Source organism: Sarcophilus harrisii, chromosome 6 (assembly GCF_902635505.1).
Source record: "Sarcophilus harrisii chromosome 6, mSarHar1.11, whole genome shotgun sequence".
NCBI lineage: Eukaryota > Metazoa > Chordata > Mammalia > Dasyuromorphia > Dasyuridae > Sarcophilus > Sarcophilus harrisii.
Genome location: NC_045431.1, coordinates 239,968,858 through 239,988,304, shown reverse-complemented (window position 1 = coordinate 239,988,304; position 19,447 = coordinate 239,968,858). Strand labels below are relative to the sequence as shown.

The following is a 19,447-nucleotide window of genomic DNA, read 5'->3' as shown; positions in this document are numbered from 1 at the left end:
TCTTGTTCCAATTTTTCACCTCTTACTCCCCACCCCCTCCCCCAGATGGCAGGATGACCAGTAGATGTTACATATATTAAAATATAAATTAGATACACAATAAGTATACATGACCAAACCATTATTTTGCGGTACAAAAAGAATCAGACTCTGAAATATTGTACAATTAGCTTCTGAAGGAAATCAAAAATGCAGGTGGGCATAAATATCAGGATTGGGAATTCAATGTAATGGTTCTTAGTCATCTCCCAGAGTTCTTTCTCTGGGCATAGCTGGTTCAGTTCATTACTGCTCCATTGGAAATGATTTGGTTGATCTCGTTGCTGAGGAGGGCCTGATCCATCAGAACTGGTCATCATATAGTATTGTTGTTGAAGTATATAATGATCTCCTGGTTCTGCTCATTTCACTCAGCATCAGTTCGTGTCAGTCTCTCCAGGCCTTTTTAGAATCATCCTGTTGGTCATTTCTTACAGAACAATAATATTCCATAATATTCATATACCACAATTTATTCAGCCCTTCTCCTACTGATGGGCATCCATTCAGTTTCCAGTTTCTAGCCACTACAAAAGGGGCTGCCACAAACATTCGTGCACATACAGGTCCCTTTCCCTTCTTTATAATCTCTTTGGGACATAAGCCCAGTAGTAACACTGCTGGATCAAAGGGTATGCACAGTTTGATAACTTTTTGAGCATAGTTCCAAACTACTCTCCAGAATGGTTGGATTCGTTCACAACTCCACCAACAATGCATCAATGTCCCAGTTGAAGAATATAATTTCTTAAAAAATAGAATTGAGCAAATGAAAGCTAATGACTATATGAGAAATAAAGAAACAATAAAGCAAAATCCAAAAAATGAAAAAATATAAGATAATGTGAAATATGTCATTGGAAAAACAACCAATCTGGAAAGTAGATCCAGGAGAGAGAATTTAAAAATTACTGGTCTACCTGAAAACTGTGATCAAAAAAAGAGCCAGGACATCATCTTGCAAGAAATTATCAGGGGAAACTCTCCTAATATTCTAGAACCAGAGGGTAAAGTAGAAATTGAAAGACTCCTTCAACCACCTCCTGAAAAAGATCCCAAAATGAAACCTCCCAGGAATATTAAAGTCAAATTCTTGAGCTCCCATGTCAAAGAGAAAATATTTGAAGTAGCCAGAAATAAATAATTCAAATATCATGGACTTTCAGTCAAGACAACATAAAATTTAGAATTGAATTAAAGGGCTTGGAATATGATATTATGGAGAACAAAGGAGCAAGAATTGCAACCAAGAATCACTTACTCATCAAAATTGAGTATAATCCTTCAGGGACAAAAATGTATATTCAATGAAATAGAGAACTTTCAAACACTCTTGATGAAAAAATCAGAGCTGAATAGAACACTTGACTTTCAAATACAAGACTCAAGAGAAACATAAAAAGGTAAACAGGAAAAGTTAAACTGTTTAGATTCCTACATGGGAAGATGATACTTTTAACTCTTAAGAACTTGATCATTATTAGGATAGTTAGAAAGAATATATATACATACACACACACACACACACACACACACACACACATATATATATATATATATATACACATGGGCGTGAGTTGAATATGAAAGGACAATATCTAATAAAATTAAGAAATGAGAAAGGAATGTACTGGAAAAAGAGAGAGAGAGGTAGAATGAGTAAATTTTCTCACATAAAAGAGGCAAGAAAAAAAACTTTTATAGTGAAGGGGAAGAGGGGGAGAGGAGGGAGAATGATTGAACCTTACTTTCATCAGAATTTGTTCAAAGAAGGAATAACAGATATTCAATTTGGTATAGAAATCTATCTTACCCTAAAGGAAAGTAGAAAGGGAAGGGGATAAAGGAGGGGAGCGTCAATGGAAGAGAGGATAGATTGGGGGAGAGGATAGTAAAAACCAAAATACTTGTGAGGAGGGACAGGATGAAAGGTCAGAGAGAATAGAATAAACAAGGAAGGTGGAAAATATAGTTCATAATGGTAATTGTGGGAGAAAAAATTGAAGCAAGTTACTTTCAGTTGGGTATGTTTTAGCTTTTCTCCTTTCCTTCTTTCCTCAGTTATTTGTAAAGGTTCATCAGACAGCCATTTTGCTTTCTTGCTCCTTTTTTTCCTTTGGAAATTTTTTCTTTGATGTTGCCTCTTGTACAGTATTGTTGACCTCTATCCATAGTTCTTCAGGCACTCTATCTGCCTATTTATCTATTGAATCTATTCATTACCTCCACATCATATTCATAAAGAGTGTTATCTAGATCATACCTATATGATCTGATTGTTTTTTCTGCTTATTCAATTTAAATCAGAATTTTGCAATAAGAAGCTCATGATCTCAACCACAGTCAGTTCCAGGTCTTGTTTTACCTGATTATCTGGAATTTCTCTACTCTGGCTTCAAAATATAATATCAGTCTGACTTCTAAATGAGCTGATTTTCTGGTGATGTCCATGTGTAGAATCAACTTTTGGGTTGTTGAAAAAGAGTGTTTTCTATGACCACAAAACTGTTACTCTGCCCTCCGCTTCATTTTGTCCTCCAAGGCCAAATCTGCCTGTTACTCTAATTATCTTTTAATTTTCTACTGCAGCATTCTCTATAATGAACGTGACATCTTTGTGTGTGTGTGTGTGTGTGTGTGTGTGTGTGTGTGTAATTTCTGGAAGATATTGTAGGTCTTCTTAGACTGCCTCTGGCCTCTGGCATCAGGGGTTGGAGCAGAGACTTGTATTGCTGTAAGGTTGAATGATTTGCTTTGGATTCAAACACATATCATTTGGTCATTTTTGAGCTTATGCTCCAGTCCTGTGTTGACTAAGGGCTACTCCATTTTTCCCAAGGCATTCCTGCCCCCATAGTAGCATATATAGTGATTACTTGAATTCAATCCACCCATTTGCATCCCCTTAAGCTCACAGACACCCAACAAGTCCGTTGAATCTTTCCCTCTCCTGTTGAACCACAGTTTACCTTGGCCCATATCCATTCCAGATCCCTGTGCAATTTTTGATCTTTGCGCATCAAACCTTTTTTTCATCACCAGACACATCCACAGCTGAGCTTCCTTTTGGCTTTGGCCCAGTTGCCAGTGGAGCCACTTGTAGTTTTCCTCTGTTCTTCCCCTGTACCATGTTGGACACCTTCTGATCTGAGGGGCTTGTTTTCTGGTGTCATTTCTTTTGTCATTTCAATACCGCCCATAGGGTTTTCTTGGCAAAGATACTGGAGTGGTTTGTCATTTCCTCCTCCAATGGATCCTCTTGTCAGAACCCTCCATCGCGACCTGTCCATTTTGGGTAACCCTGTGATGGGTTACCCAGGGCACAACTCGTCGGTTTATTAAGCTACCGAGTCCCTCCACCACAACAAGGCAGTGCTCTAGGAGAAGTAACTGTCTCTTACTTTCTGTGTTTGAAAATCTATTCATAAGCTGGGGGAGAAAGGAAATCATCCCTGCCCCTATACTAAGGTAACATGAAAAGACTAGATTGAATGACCTCTAAGATCTAAATCTAGGATCCTGTGAAACAGAGAAGTCATTCAATAATCTGGATGAAAAGTTAGACTGACATCTCACTGAATAGGAAGGGAAAGAGGGCTTGCTGGAGGCAACCAGTTGTGAAAGATTTGGATGATCATTTAACAATACTGGTCACAGGTGAGATTGGGATTTTTTTTAAATGATCCAGCAAGAAGATAAGAGCCTGAAGAGTATCTCCTAAAAAAAAAACAAGCAAAACCAACAAGGGTGGTTTTGATGGGAAAACAGGAGGAAGATCCATAAATTAGGCAAAGGGATGATCTGCGTGCCCTCAGGAAGATGGAGGGTGGGAAAGTGTGGCAAAAAACTGGAGGAAGAGAAGGAGGAGCATACACTTGGAGCCGAGAAAAAGATTTGAGGCTCTTCCTGAAGAGCAGGGTATCATTATTATTATTATTATTATTATTATTATTATTATTATTATTATTATTGATATTGAGCTTGGATAATGCATTGCAAATTTGTTTCACTTAAGCCTGTGAGGAAGGTAGAGCAGACATTGTTATCTCTATTTCACAGATAATGGAACTGAGCCTCAGACAATCAAAATCTAAATTAAAATTTGAACTCAGCTCTTCTTGACCCAGTGTGCAACAAGGCTCTACTACCTTCGAGAAACTATTTCTCGAGAGTCACTGGTCTTTAGGTGTTGTCAGATAAGGGAGAAGCCAGGAACTATAAGCTAAAGATGAAATGAACACTGTTGAGTGAATAAACCAAGGCAGCTCCTTGTTAATGAGAGAAATGCTAGAGAGGTTCTCACAGGGTGAAGAGTAAGGGCTCAAACCAGAACACTTCAAGACTTATCAGACCAGCTCGCTGTGCCCACAGCTGTTGATTTATGTGGGGCCATGATGACACCAGAATTCAAGAAATCATTGCTAAAGAATATCCCTGAAGTCTTGGGCAAGACGGTGAAGACCTTAGAGCACACATTGCTGGGTGTGATCCCCACTGCTTCTGGTGGAAGTGAAAGGCTTCGGCAGAAAGGCGGGGGCAAGCGCAGCGAGGATACAGGAAGCATCTAGTGTTGGAAGCAGGGTTTGGGTTTCTGAATCATGGCTTAAAATGTAGGAATCGTGGACTCCTGGACAGAGATGGAGGGCATCGAGTGGGGGCTAGTGAGGATGTCTTTGCTTCAAATCTTGCAGAGCTGACCAGAGATTTTAAACTGAAAAGGATGGGAGAGAGAGAGAGAAAAAAAAAAACTGGCCACATGGACTCCCCAGGGTAGGATGCATATAGACTAATGGTGGCAAGGAAAAGGAACAGACAAAATCTAACAAAATAGAGGAAAAATTCATGGCCTCAGATGTCTATACACAAATATCACGAAACATAGTTAACAAGCAGAGAGAGCAAAGAATGCTCAACTTGACCTCCGCTGCGAGACAAGCTGGGTGAGATCCATGACGAGAATATGACTGGGAGAGTGTACCTTATTCATGTGGAAAACCACAGTGGGGGGACAGGAAGAGCCACATTCTATAATAAAGAGATATTCGGCAAAGGTACCACAATGGAGAGCAGTTGGGTGGTGATCAGCAGAGGTTGAAACAAATCAGCGTTGTCCCTGGATAAACTGCAGACCACCTGGACAGAAAGTAGCAATAGATGATGAGTAGCTTCAACTATGTCTAAGGAAGCGCTCTCTCTCTCTCTCTCTCTCTCTCTCTCTCTCTCTCTCTCTCTCTCTCTCTCCTCTCTAAGAGGTAATTGAAAGGAGCTGTAGGATGATGTAGTGCTAGCATTCAAATAGAGGAAGAAGAAACCTTGTTCTGAATTGAGTACACATCTAAAGTTAGTGAGAATTTCAACTGTGTTCAACACAGCAATGATGCTGAGAGCAAAATTAGAGAAATAATTTCCCCAGGATTTTGTACAAACACAAATTATTTTACTTCATTGTTGGAAAAGGAAGTTAGCTTTAAGCCCTCTAGCACATTGCTCCACATATACAGTTCACAATAAGGAAGCAGGAGGAAACATGACCCACCAAATATCCAAGGCTGCTATGACATGTACAGACTTGAAAAAAGTCAGATCTTTTTGACATGGTTTATTAAAACTGCTAGCTTTATTGATGTGGATGATGAAAGATGGAACTACTTTCTAGTATTGAGAAGTACAATAAGAATGGAACTATGTTCTTTGCGACTGTCAGCTACATGGCAAACTATAATTACTATATCTACCCAGATAAAACCCAGCCATGTATAAGCCAGATGTTGATATTGCCTCTATTTTAAGACGAAAACCATGGTGCCCAACTTTTTAAAAAATTAATTAATTAATTTTTTATTCACATTGTTTTCTGAAACATGTGGACATAGAAAAAATCAAAACAAAAGGGGGAAACCATGGGAGAGAAAAAAATAGAAAAAAGAAGTGAACGTAGCATATGTTGATTTATATTCAATCTCCATAATTCTTTTTCTGGATACAAATGGCATTTTCTATCCAAATGATTGCTTTGGATCATTGACCCACTGAGAAGAACCAAGTCTTTCTTAGTTGATCATCACACAATCTTGCTGTTACTGTGTACAATGTATTCCTCGTTCTGCTTGTTTCTCTCAGCATCAGTTCATGTAAATCTTTCCAGACCTTTCTACAATCAGCTTGTTCATCATTGAACAATAATATTCCATTACCTTCACGTACACAGTTTATTCAGCCATTCCCCAACTGAGGGGTGCCCAACTTTTTATTTATTTTTTTTTAATTTAATAGCTTTTTATTTACAGGTTATATGTATGGGTAACTTTACAGCATTAACAATTGCCAAACCTCTTGTTCCAATTTTTCACCTCTTACCCCCCACCCCCTCCCCCAGATGGCAGGATGACCAGTAGATGTTAACTATATTAAAATATAAATTAGATACACAATAAGTATACATGACCAAACTATTGTTTTGCTGTACAAAAAGAATCAGACTCTGAAATATTGTACAATTAGCTTGTGAAGGAAATCAAAAATGCAGGTGGGCAAGAATATAGGGATTGGGAATTCAATGTAATGGTTTTTAGTCATCTCCCAGAGTCCTTTCTCTGGGTGCCCAACTTTTTAAAACAATTCATAGATACTACATTTCTTCTCTGAGAGTTCTTGATATTATAGCTGAAGATCAATCCAAAAACTATATGAAATCGAGAGACCTTGTACCTGTGAAGCTTTGCCAAGATCTGCCTTGCTTTTCACCAGACAAGTTATTACAAGGATTCAGTCAAGATATGGAGACTGAAGCATGGTAGAAATACAAAGTAAATAAGCAACATGTTTAGATGAGTTTTTGAAATACTCTGATTACTTGTGACTGAACATGGGTGATACTGAACAATCCAGAGGCTATAGATGGAATATAAAGAGAAGATTAATTAGCCCATATAAGAAAAAGCAGAGACCTCATCAAGATGAAATATCTCAGGCCTGAAAAACTGAGAAACCAGATAAGCTCTGCATGCAACCTGAACGGCTAGAGGAAAGCTTCCAGTAACTTGTTTCAGATTATAGGAGGATACAAGGATCAAGATTTCTGTACAAAATATCTGAAGGTTTCTATACATTGTGCTGTGTAATGTTGTAATAGCTTCTTAATTGAGAAATCTTATGTGATGCTTGTATTTATATTAAAAACTATATTTTTCCCTTAAAAAAAACTGGAAAGGGTAGAGGGAATAGTTATTCGATGAATCTCCTGTTTATCTGAAATAGACAATAGAGATCTAAAAACTCTCTCTCTCTCACACACACACACACACACACACACACAAGGATGGGGGCAGTGGGGTGAGGTGGGAGGGAATAATAGCTGTTTTTATTTGTGCTTCTTTTGTAAGAGGACCAAGAGAACAGTAGTCCAGGGTATTAGCAGGGAAGAAATGGTTACAGGGAAAATCACCTAAAGGAGAGTGAAGGATGCTGAATTTGCAATCTCCATGCAAGACAAGCAAAATTGTGCCTTACCTAATGCAGATCACAAGAGGTAAGAATAGATATCTCTAGAATTTGACCCATTCCTGTCCAAAGGAGACCATGATTTTCCACCTTGCAGGGAACTAGGAGTTGGGCAACTTCTCCTTCTCTCACTTATCTCCAAGCTCCAAGAAAATTCTTATTTGAGTAGGAGCTTGGATCCTGTGACCCCTGAGTTACCTCCCAACTCTCGGCAAATGCATTTCTAGGATGTCAAGATAGGCATTTCCAAAGAGGTATCATCCCTGAATTCTGGATTTCAATTTGTTTCGAGGAAATGGGAAAGGACAAAAGCCAAGTGGTCAATTCCATTCTCTTCCTTCATTCTCTTCTTGAGAACAGGAACTGTCTTTTACCTTTCTTTGTTTGAGTGTAGCTCAACCAAGCTAGGATACCTACAAAAGTATCCTTAACTGGACGTTCTGAGTCTTCTGCCATTTCTCTGGCTCCCAGTGTTCTATAGTGTTTATTGGCACATAGCAGGTGTTTAATAAATGTTCATTGACTGATTGTCTCCCTATGTACATAGTAATTCAGTTCAACAACCATTTATTGTGTCTACTAAGTTCCAGACACTATGTGTGGGTTTATGGAGAATAAAGCAAACAGATCCTGTTTTCAGGGAATTTATATTTGAATGAGGGAAACGATATGTGCATATAGAAACAAATATGAAACAAATAAAATCCATACAAAATGATTGTACGGAAAGTAGGAGACAAACAACTGGAAGAACCAGGAAATAGGCCCCTATAAGGGATATAAGGCTTGGCCCAATTCCTGAAGGAAGGTAGAGAGTCTAATCAATTAAGTCAAACAGTGAGTGTGGGTGTGTATATATGGGATGATATATGTATGAATACACATCACGGTAGCCAAGCTAGACGCAGAGCCAAAAAGTGCACCTGGAGATAACTACAACAGCTCTAGACTCAGCTCTTTATTATTTTTAATTAAATCAAGTTTTTCTTTTCCCCAGGAGTATCACCTTAAGTTCAAACACTTTAAAACAGAGAATTTAGTAATTCACTATTAATGGCTACATGCTTTATTAACACAATCTGATAATATGAAACATGCATAAAAAACAGGAAACAGAAGAACCATGCTTAACAGTTGCAGATTTGGGAATATTACAACTGGGCTTAAATTTTCCCATCTTCCTCAATTCTCTCTCTCCCAGGAAGTCGGGGAAGTAGAAGAAAAAGGGACTGAAATCTAAGTCATGAATGGAAATTTTCCTAGCAATGACTTCTGGAAAAGATGAGAAGGAAAAAAGCTATAAACTGAATTTAGTTTGTTTTCAAGAGCTACGGCTACAACCATTGTGGATGCTGCTTGTTTAGCCTAACCCAGTTTGAACAGGATCCTGGGCACAGGAACTTTATTCCTCCTCCAGGAATCTCACCAGGCCAGCACCTTGGGCTGGCTCCCTTTTCTCTTGCTCATACCTACTTTTATTCTGCTTCTTATCACATGACAGGGCAAGTATAGAATCCTCCTTTATCTTTTGCTACCACCACATACACCTTCCCATTTCCATGCCTGGGAGGAGGAAATTCCCTCAAGTCACAGGAATTAGAGACATGGGGACCCTGGAATACACTGCAGTCCACCAAGTCTCTATGATCCCTGATTCTCCAAAGTCTATAATCCTGGGAAGATCTACCTGGGTCTCATTAAGCCTTGGATACCTAAGCATTTATTAAGCACTTACCAATGCCAGGCACTGTGTCAGGAGCTGGTGGTATAAATAGGCCCTTACATCCTGTTGGGGGTAGGGGGGATAGAGCATACATATATTGAATCATTCATTTCAAAGAAGAGAACAAGGAGAGAATGAATTCCTGGCACAGGGGACAGGCAGTGCAAAGGTCAGTTGACAGTAACACAGAGTGGGGAGAGAGCAATGTATAATCAGCCTGAAAAGGTAAATTGGAATTTAATCATTTAAGGGCTTTACAAGCTAAAGAGATAAGTATATTTTATCCTCTAGGCAACAGGGAGACACAGCGGTCTCCAGAATAGAAGAGGGGGATGGTCAGAGCTTTGCCTTAAGAAAATCACTGTAGCAAATGTGTGCAGGACGGTTGGGAGAAGGAAGAGATGTGAATTTAGGCAACTAAAAAGAGAGGAAGCCTAGGCAGATGCAGGAGCTGGCTACCCACCTAATAAATTAGAATTATCAAGATCCCAGCAGGCAGTGGTGCTGCTTTAGGGATCCATGCCCCTCTTTCCATGAGGTTTGTCACTTCCTTGATGACATGGGGACGTGTATCCCACCCTCCCCCCTTGAATATCCAAGTGGTCAACCAATTCCTGCAGGGAGGGCCTGTGCTAGCTCAGGCCCTACAAAGAGGCTGCCCTAATTAGAAGCAATTCACTAGGGCACCCCGTGAGGAAAAATCCATTTCTGTTTAAGGCATTCCAGGCCAAGTCAAACCAAGCCAGAGAGTTCCAGTAACAGAGCATCCCAGACACAAAGGAAGAGCTAAAGCCCCCAAGGCTATTGGAGTCATCTGGCCATGAGGTTAAAAGTGACAGCCATGCTCCTCTCTACTAGGGGATGAATGTTAAGTCTTGCTTGCATGGGAGCTGGCTTACTGAGACCACATCCAAGGATGGATGAAGTCCTGGAAGGCAGACCCCTAAGCCAATCACTCAGCAAGCATTTGTTAATCACCCACTATGTGTCAGGTATGGTGCTAAGTGCTGGAGATAGAAAAGCAAGAGACATTCTGCTTTCAAACAGTCCCCAGCCTAATGGGAAAGACAGCATGCAAATAATAGTATATATTTACAATATATAGTATATATATAATATAGTATGTATTTATAACCTATAGTAACGAGAGATATGCAATGTAAATGAAAGGTAATCACCCAGGGAAGGTGCTCACTATGGGTTGGGAGTAGGGAAGGGGTTCAAGAAGGGCCTGTTAAAGATGAGATTTAAGATGAATCTGAAAGCCAGGAGGTGAAGGTGAGGAGGCTCAGCATTTGAGCCCTAAAGAACACCGCAAAACCCCTAACTCTGAGATGGACTGCCATGTGTAAGAAACAATAAGGAGATCTATATCATAGGGTTGTAGAGTAAAGGGAAGGGAGTGAAGGATAAGAAACCTAGAAAGATAGGAAAAAGCCACACCGTGAAGGACTCTAAAAGTCAAATGGTGAATTGTGGTTTTGATCCTAGAATTGATATGGAATCCCTGGAATATATAGGTGATTTGTGCCTTGAGAAGGTCACTTTGGCAAATGAGTGGAGAATGGACTGGAGAGGGGAAAGACTGGAAGCAGGCAGACCCTGCACTAATTGAATAGTTCAGGCATTAGGTGATGGGGGTCTGCATCCAGGATGGGAACCAAGGAAACATTCAGGAGACTACCAAAGGAGAAATCAACAAGAGATGTTGAAGAGGTAAAACAGATAATAGATACTGGAGAAATGAAATCAACAATAAATATTGCAGAGGTGAAATCAACAAGATATGATGCAGAGTTGGAATCCACCAGAGATGTTGCAGAGGTGAAATAGACAAGCGATGATGCAGAGGTAAAAATAGACATGTTGTAGAGATGAAATTGACAGGCCTTGAACACAGTTTGGATATAGGGTTTGGGAGATGTGAGAAATACACAAGAGATGATGCGGGGGTGGAATCTACCACAGATGTTGCAGAGGTGAAATAGACATGTTGCAGAGGTGAAATTGATAGACCTTGGCCACAGTTTAGATGTGGGGGCTGAGAGATAGTGAGGAATAGACAAGAGATGATGCAGAGGTGGAATCCACCCGAGAGATGTTGCAGAGGTGAAATAGACATGTTGCAGAGGTGAAATTGATAGACCTTGGCCACAGTTTAAATGAAGAGGCTGATAGTGAGAAATAGACAAGAGATGATGCAGAGGTGAAATAGACATGTTGCAGAGGTGAAATTGATGAACCTTGGCCACGTTTGGGTATAGGGACTGAGAGATAGTGGGAAGTTGAGGATGATGCCTGTTTAAAGCCAGAAAGATTTGAAGGATATTAGCGCCCTCTATAATAATGGGAAAGATAAGAGTTGGGGAGGGGAGTTTAGGGAGAAACATAACGAGTGTATTTGGGAAACATGGAGAGCCCACAAAATGTCCAGTTTAAAATGTCTCATGGGCAATTGCGCATGCAGGCTGAAGGACATGAGAAGTTAGAGCTAGTTAAATAGATCTGAGGATCATTTGCATAGAATATAATTAAACCCATGGAGGCTGATATGATCACCAAATGAAATAGTATAAAGGAAAAAGATGGCCCAGGGAAGAATTTCATGAGATGTCCATGGTTAACAGTGTGAACTGAGTAAAGATCCAGCAAAGGAGATTCAAAAAGAGTAATTGGGAACAGAATAAGAGACAACAGTATCACAAAAACTTAAAGAGGAGAAAGTATCCAGCAATCAATGGTGTCAAAAGCTGCAGATGAAGAAAAAGCCCTTAAAATTTGGCTATTAAAAGATCTCTGACTTAGACATGTTAATTATATTCACCCAGGTAGCTGGAAGTTCTCTGATGCCTATAGACATATCTTTCAACACAATAATAATTGCAGAAGTTGTCCTTAAAGCAAAGTGAAAATCAACCCTCTGTTGCCTAAACAAAAGAAAATGATAATTAAATTGACATCAGACTCACAAGTCAATCTATAAACATCACCTCTCGGAATCCTCACAATAACCTGTGAGCTCCAGGCATCCCACCCCACCTCTGGGTGCCAACACTCACATTAATTTCTTCATTAACAAGGTGGGTAGAGATTAAAATTGTCCAACCGACAATAAAAGACTAAGGCAAAGCTCCAAGTCAGTGACACTTTATTAAAGGGTTCATGATCTCCTCTAATGAAGTGGATCTCAGATCTCCCTCGTAAGCTAAGATGTCCAGGACCTTGCTTTTAATACCCAAATATGAAAAAGAGGCCTGTAAAATACAGAATCTGATTGGGTGAAGCATGAGGCATCTCCATGGACTAAGCGGTCACAAGATGGTCATCTGCTCATTTTGGACGTGAGAGAATGGTCTGGAGGCACAAAAATAAGTTGGGGAACTTTCCAAAGCATCAAGGCATCGCACCCGTGCTGGGTTTGGACATGGAACCTGATGGCTGGAGATGTCTGTGTCAGCATTCTCAGGGTGCACGAGTGAGTCTCGTAACTTAGTAAACAAGTCATGAACATTACATTCAAGGTTGAGGCTCACTATAAGAACCTATCTATCCCTATAGGATTTATGTAGAATATCAAGCCAATGGGAATAAAGAAGGCATCTAAATGAATTATTTTTCACAGCGGGCCGGATCGTGTGCTTATGGAGTCTCTTTCAGCTTTAGTTTTCTGAGACTGATTGAATCCTAATGTATAAAAGTACCAAAGTTAAGCCCCAAGCTGTACCCTTTCTCCATGGATATTTTACATTTTGGGTCAGTGTCACAGGACAGAAGAAATGGGCCACAGGTAATCTTAAGGACAAGAACAAGAGCAGTGGGTGGCATTTATATAGCACTTCCATGCTTACAAAGTGATTTACAAATATTATCTCACTTTATCTTCACAAAACCTTTGGAAATAGATGCTATAGTTATGCCCGTTTTATGGATGAAAAAACTAAGTCATCCTTATAGTGTTTGTGGCTAGATTTGAACTTAGACCTTCTTGACTCTGAGTCTAGAGCTTTATCACTGTGATATCATGTAGCTGACTGCAATAATTGTGATTTTTTAAATACATTGTTTGATGTTGTAATTATAAATGACAGGACTCAATATGGAGTCCCTTGGGCTAAGGACTGAAGATATGTAAGTTGTAATGACAGAGAGCCTGTACTATCTAGCCATTCTGACTCATGAAGTGTCTGATTTCTGCCTATCTATATTACTATATAATTATTGTACTTATTTTTGATTTATTAATTCACTTTTATTTTTATTAATTTCATATATATTTATTATAATAATATTGCCTATTATATCTAATAATAATGAAATAAATTTATTTACTTATAAATTATTATATTAAAATATAATATAACATTACTATATAATGTGAAAGTTTCTTTTTTTTTTTCACCTGCTTACTACACTGCATGGTGAGAAAACATACTCATACTGGCTCCCAAGAACCAATATTCTGGAAATCCTCATATCCAGTTCTTTGCTGTAATCCGATAACTGTGAGACCAAATGAAGCCCTGGCTGGGACATGTCAGGAGGGCTGGGGATAGGCAGTTCTCACTGTGTAGAGGGCTGGAACTCTGAAAAGGCGTATTTGAATCTAAGACAGCAGAGCACTTGAAGCTAATTACCTACTCAAGGTGTGATAATGGTTCTATAAACATATGGTGATGGGATGGCTCTCCTCCTGACTGGAGCTAGCTGAATGTGTTGTGATGAGGTAATTATAGGCAAGGATTGGAGAGCTGAGGGAAAGAGTCAGAGCCTCTCTACTGCAGGATATGGAGAGAGGACTTCAGGCTCCAGCCTCCACAGTCCCTAGACAAGCTGCGGGGCAGCTTGTCTGCCTCCTTCACTTCTCCTCCTAAAGACCAAGGACTTTGATCTTGACTCTGACTGACCTGAGGCCCTCCAGGGAGCCAGCCTGGATATTATATTGCTCAGGCTATGTAGTCTTATTATATTGTCCAATAAAAGACAAATAAAGAAAGCCTATGTCCATCATTGTCACTGTCATGGAGAATGAGGAGAACAGCCCTCCAGGGGAGCACAGATTTCAGAGATGGGCACACTCATGTTGATGGAACCTAGCATAAGCTCTCCGGTAACCCAACACAGCACTCACCCGCCCAGTGTTTGGGGAATTGATTTGTGAGCATTGTTATCCTCATTATAATTCTTCCCCTGAGATGCTGAGCACATCTGGAGGAGTGCATTGGGCCCACTGATAAACCAAGCTAGTGTAATTCATCTCTGCATAATGATCTTTTGACTCCCCACTAGTTATAAAGTGAAAGATTTGGATTGGGGGACCTCCAAGGTTCCTTATAAGTCTAAATCCATGAGCCTGGGAGTTGTTCCAAGCTTTCTCTTCTCTCCTCCAGGTCCAAGATCCATGCTTTCAAAACCTTTCTCCTCACCTTAAATGTATCTTCCTTTAAAAAAAAATTTCTGGTTATACATGTACATTAACTTTTATAAATACTTAATTTATGAATCAAGTTTGGAGAAAAAAATCAGAGCAAAAAGGAAAATCAGAAAAGAAAAGAAAAATAACAGAAGGAAAAAAATGAACATAGCATGTGTTGATTTACATTCCGTCCCCATCATTATATCATCCTTAAAAACAAAAAAAGAAGAAAGAAGGGAAGGAAGGAAGGGAAAGAAGAAAGAAAGAAAGAAAGAAAGAAAGAAAGAAAGAAAGAAAGAAAAGAAAGAAAGAAAGAAAGAAAGGAAGGAAGGAAGGAAGAAAAAGAAAGAGGGAGGGAGGGAAGGAAGGAAGCAAAGATTGAAGGAAAAAAGAAAGAAGAGAAGGAAGAAAGAGGAGGAATGAGGGAGAGAAGGAGGGAGGGAGGAAGATAGGAAGGAGGGATAGGGGAGGGAGGGAGGGAAGGAAGAAAGAAAAGAAAAGAATGAAGGAAAAAAGAAAGAAGAGAAGGAAGAAAGGGGAGAAAGGGGAGGAGGAATGAAGGAAAGAAAGAAGGGAGGAAGGAAGAAAAAAAGAAGGAGGGGAGGGAGGGAGGGAAGGAGGAAGAAAAGAAAGAAAGAAACCCTACAAAACTAGTTATGTACAATTCAAATGTCCAGCTGAGTTACACCACAACCTCCCCAACTAAATCACAAACTCCATTTCCCATCCCCATGCCTTTGCATTGGCTGACCACCATGCTGGCCATGCTCTTCCTCCTAGACTCTGCCTCCTAGAATCCCAGGCTTCCTTCTCAGCTCAGCTTTCCCCTTCAAGTCTTTTCTGAGCCCCCAGGTACCAGCTCCACTCCATACCCATTATCTCCCCACACCAAAATTTGAGGAAATGGTCCGGATGGCAGCTTTTGAGTCCCACACAAATTGGATTTAGGGGAGGCGGAATTGCCCGAAGCTGTTGGCCAGGGGCCGACAGTGGCCATGAGTGACCATGGCCCAGGATACATGGATGGCCTTGGCGCCTCTCAGCGCCCCTCGGCACCTGCTTTAGCTGCCTTAGTGGCAATTGTGTGTCCGTTCCACGGGGAGAGACTTCACACGCTTGGGACAGACGCCCCTGACTCACTGATGGGCCTGAGAGCCTTTGGTTACCCTCAGGCTGCTTCAGCCCTTCTGCCAAGATGGTTTTATTGGCATGTGGTCACTTGGAGCCACAGGTGAGATCCGGGTGGCAGCCGGACATCAAAGGGCCCCTCACACCAGAGGAACTCGTCTCCTTGAGCACTTGCCTTGGCAGTGCCCATGGCAGGGTGTCCACGTAGGTGGTGAGGATCGCATGCTTTGCCAGCCTTAGCTCGGTGTTTGGGAGGCTCCTCGGGGAAGTGCGGAGGGGAGAGCTCCTAGACTGATCACCAAGCTGGAGGGCCACAGAGCCGTCGAGCTGACCATGGTTGTGCGTCTGTGAAACACGGACACGCCAGGAGCCGGGATCACTTCCTTTGAGTTGACTTAGGAAGAGACTGGAGATGCCCTGGAGGATAAGTCACCAGACACTGAGGCCCTCAGTGCCCAGCCTTCCGACTCCACGGCAGGGAGCCTGGCCAGCCACAGTGCTCGAATGCCAGCTCTGTGCTTGCCAAAAAGACTATTTTATGGGAATTCTCCCGGGCAAGCGCTCACAGGTGGCCAGAAGCAGCAGCACAAGGACACTCTCAAGGTCTCCCTAAAGAAATGGAACCGATTGTGAGACATGGGAAACAGGAGCACAGCATGGCGGGCCCACAAGGGGCTGGGCTCCAGGACTGAAGAAGCCCAAAAGGAACCTGTGACACACAAATTTAAAGACAAATAGAGTCTGAACAATTATAAAAAAAATAAGCCGGGGGAGGTGGGAAAGAGTGAGCTGAGATTACAACCCAAGACACAGGGAGGGAAGTGGTACCTTTGAAACAAGGAAGTCTAAAGGTGGGTGGGGTAGGAGGAGAGGGAAATAAGGAGTTTGGTGAGTTTAAGAAGTCTGCAGCATCCAGTTTGCAGCAGGAGATCGGTGATGGGGGGTCTCTGGAGGATTTCATACCCATCCACCGCCTTCCCCGGAGATCTCCTCAGGATCCCCACCTGGGAGAGTGGTGTCCGGGTGTGGGTGGGACCCCACTGTACCCTCCTCTCTGTTTAAAAACCCTGATCCCCTACAAACAGGCAGAAGAGCATTATGGGCAACTGTCCAGGTTTCCAGTCTCGTCTCTGAGGAGTTATAAGCATTGATCTTTTACTTCTTTCCCAACGTTTCAAAACATTGCGTGTGACACAGTCTTGTCTAATCACATACAAATACAAATACATACACATACATACAAATACAAATCCCAATTTGTCCCAATGGAAAGTTAGGGAGATTCAATAAAGAACATGTCATAATTCAGCAAGGATTGACGTATTCTCGGTACACAAATACCCGTCTTTGCACTCAAATGGCCTTCCTTAACCTAACATCCAAATTTTAAAAGAAAGAAAACTGGCTGCTACGCTAGGAAAGAACCGGATCCCTTCAGGATGAAACACTTCCTGAAGAGATTGGGACCCTGGGCCTCTGTCCCTCCCTCATTATAGCTCAGGAACCAGATTGACTGGACCTCGTGCCTGCAATTAGGCTCTGATTCCTGAGGAAGCTGATTCTCTACCTTCTTCCTCCTTCACTAGACCTTGTACCCGTCTCCTGTACCCTCACTCACAGAGCAGGTTCAATCATTAATTCCAAAGGAAAAAGATAAAGAAGCTTTTTTATCTCCGAAAGCTGAGTCTCTATCATAATTCCAGAGTCTGCAAGACTCCCTACAAGAGATTAGGGACCAAGGGTTGTCTGGAAGTCACTCCATCGACCAAATGTCCCAGACAAAGACACTTCCATGATTCTCTCCCATAAAGCCATCCAACTGGAGTAGTCTATACTCCAAAATGTCCTAAGGGGTTCAGGCAGATTTCCTCCAGTTCCTTATTCCAAATGGCAACCCCAAATTCCTCAATGAATCCTTGGAAGGACATTCTAATTGGAATTTCACACTTCGCCTAGAACAGACTTTTCCCTACAGAAAATAGCAAGTAAGGTCAAATGAACCTTAAAATAAGCAAGACCCAAGAAAAATATTCCATGAACTATAGATTAATCACTTAAAGCTTCCAGACACATAAAAATTCTTTACCCTATGAACTGATAAGACATAAGGATATTCAACAAAGCGAGCATTCTGGGTCCTTTTAAATGCAACAAGATGAAGAGGATATGGGAAAACTGGGACACTAATGCATTGTTGGTGGAGTTGACAATTGATCCAGACAAATTGATTCAGACATTCTGGAGAGCCATTTGGAACTGTGCCCAAAGGGCTCTCAAACTGGGCACCCTTTGATCCAGCAGTGTCTTTACTGGGTCTGTGTCCCAAAGAGATCATAAAAAAGGGGAAAGGGGCCCACCTGTGCAAAAATGTTTGTCGCAGCCCTTTTGTGGTAGCAAAGAACTGGAAATTGAGTAAATGCCCATTAGTTGGGGAGTGGCTGAATGAGTTATGGTATATGAATGTAATGGAATATTATTATTCTATGGAATTATTATTATATTATTAATTATTATTGTTGTTATTTATTATATATTTAAATGCCAATTAATTAATTATTAAAATTATATTAATGATATTGTTATTATATTATTATTATTCTATAAGAAATGATGAGCAGGATGAGAGAGTCCTGGAGAGACTTACAGGAACTGATGTTAAGTGAAACGAGCAGAACCAGGAGAACACTGTACATGACAACAACAACCCTGTAACAATGATCTGCTAGATAGATTCGGCTCTTCTCCTCAATACAGTGATCCAAGACAATTCCAATAAACTTGGGATGGAAAACGCCAATCACCTCTAGAAAGAGCTCTACGGAAACTGAATGTGAGTCAAAGCCTAGTGTTTTTTCACTTTGTTGTTTACTTTTTCTTTCTCATGTTTTTTTTTTTCCTTTTGGTCTGATTACTCTTGCACAACATGACAAGTATGGAACTGTGTTTAAAGAAATTACACATGCTGTGTAATCTAGATCTAGATCAGATTGCTGGCTGTCTTAGGGAGGGAGGAGGTAAGGAAGGGAGAGAGAAAAAATTTGGAATATAAAATCTTACAAAGATGAATGAAATTATCTTTACCTGTATTTGGAAAAATAAAATAAAAATGAATGCAACAAAAAAATGTGAGCATTGAAAAATTAAAATTGAAGTGACTCCTAACCACTTCCTCATTAAAATGTCTGCTGGGGGAGATCCAAATGATGTACTATCAGACAAATTAGAAGGAAGACATACACAGGGTTATAAGATCCTGTCAACTCTTACTCAAGGTCTTTCCTCATGGAGGTTCCTGACTCAACTTATTGGTTACTGCTAGCCTAAGTGATAAATTGATCAAGCTCAGAACTTTGTCTTTCAGTTTACCATAATTCTCAAAAGCAACATCTCTCAACCACCAGCTGTAACCAGTCAGCCCACAAGAGTTTAATGAAGATACAAAGAAATGTAAAGAACTCCTTTTCTCAAAGAACTCTCATTCTAACAGGGAGAAAACATTCAGATCATTGTGTACAAACAAAATATAAAGAGGATAAATGGGTGTAATCTCCTGAGGGGAAGGATAAAGATTAAGGAGCAATGGGAAAGGTGCCAAACTTCTCACAGCAGCCTCAATATAATCTTGCATTCTCTTTTCTTTCCCC

The 19,447-nt window shown here is 40.7% G+C and overlaps 1 pseudogene; it reads left to right on the top strand.

The window, feature by feature from the left end:
• Positions 1 to 4,433: 4,433 nt before the first annotated feature.
• Positions 4,434 to 16,436, top strand: LOC100933084 (annotated as a pseudogene).
• Positions 16,437 to 19,447: the final 3,011 nt, after the last annotated feature.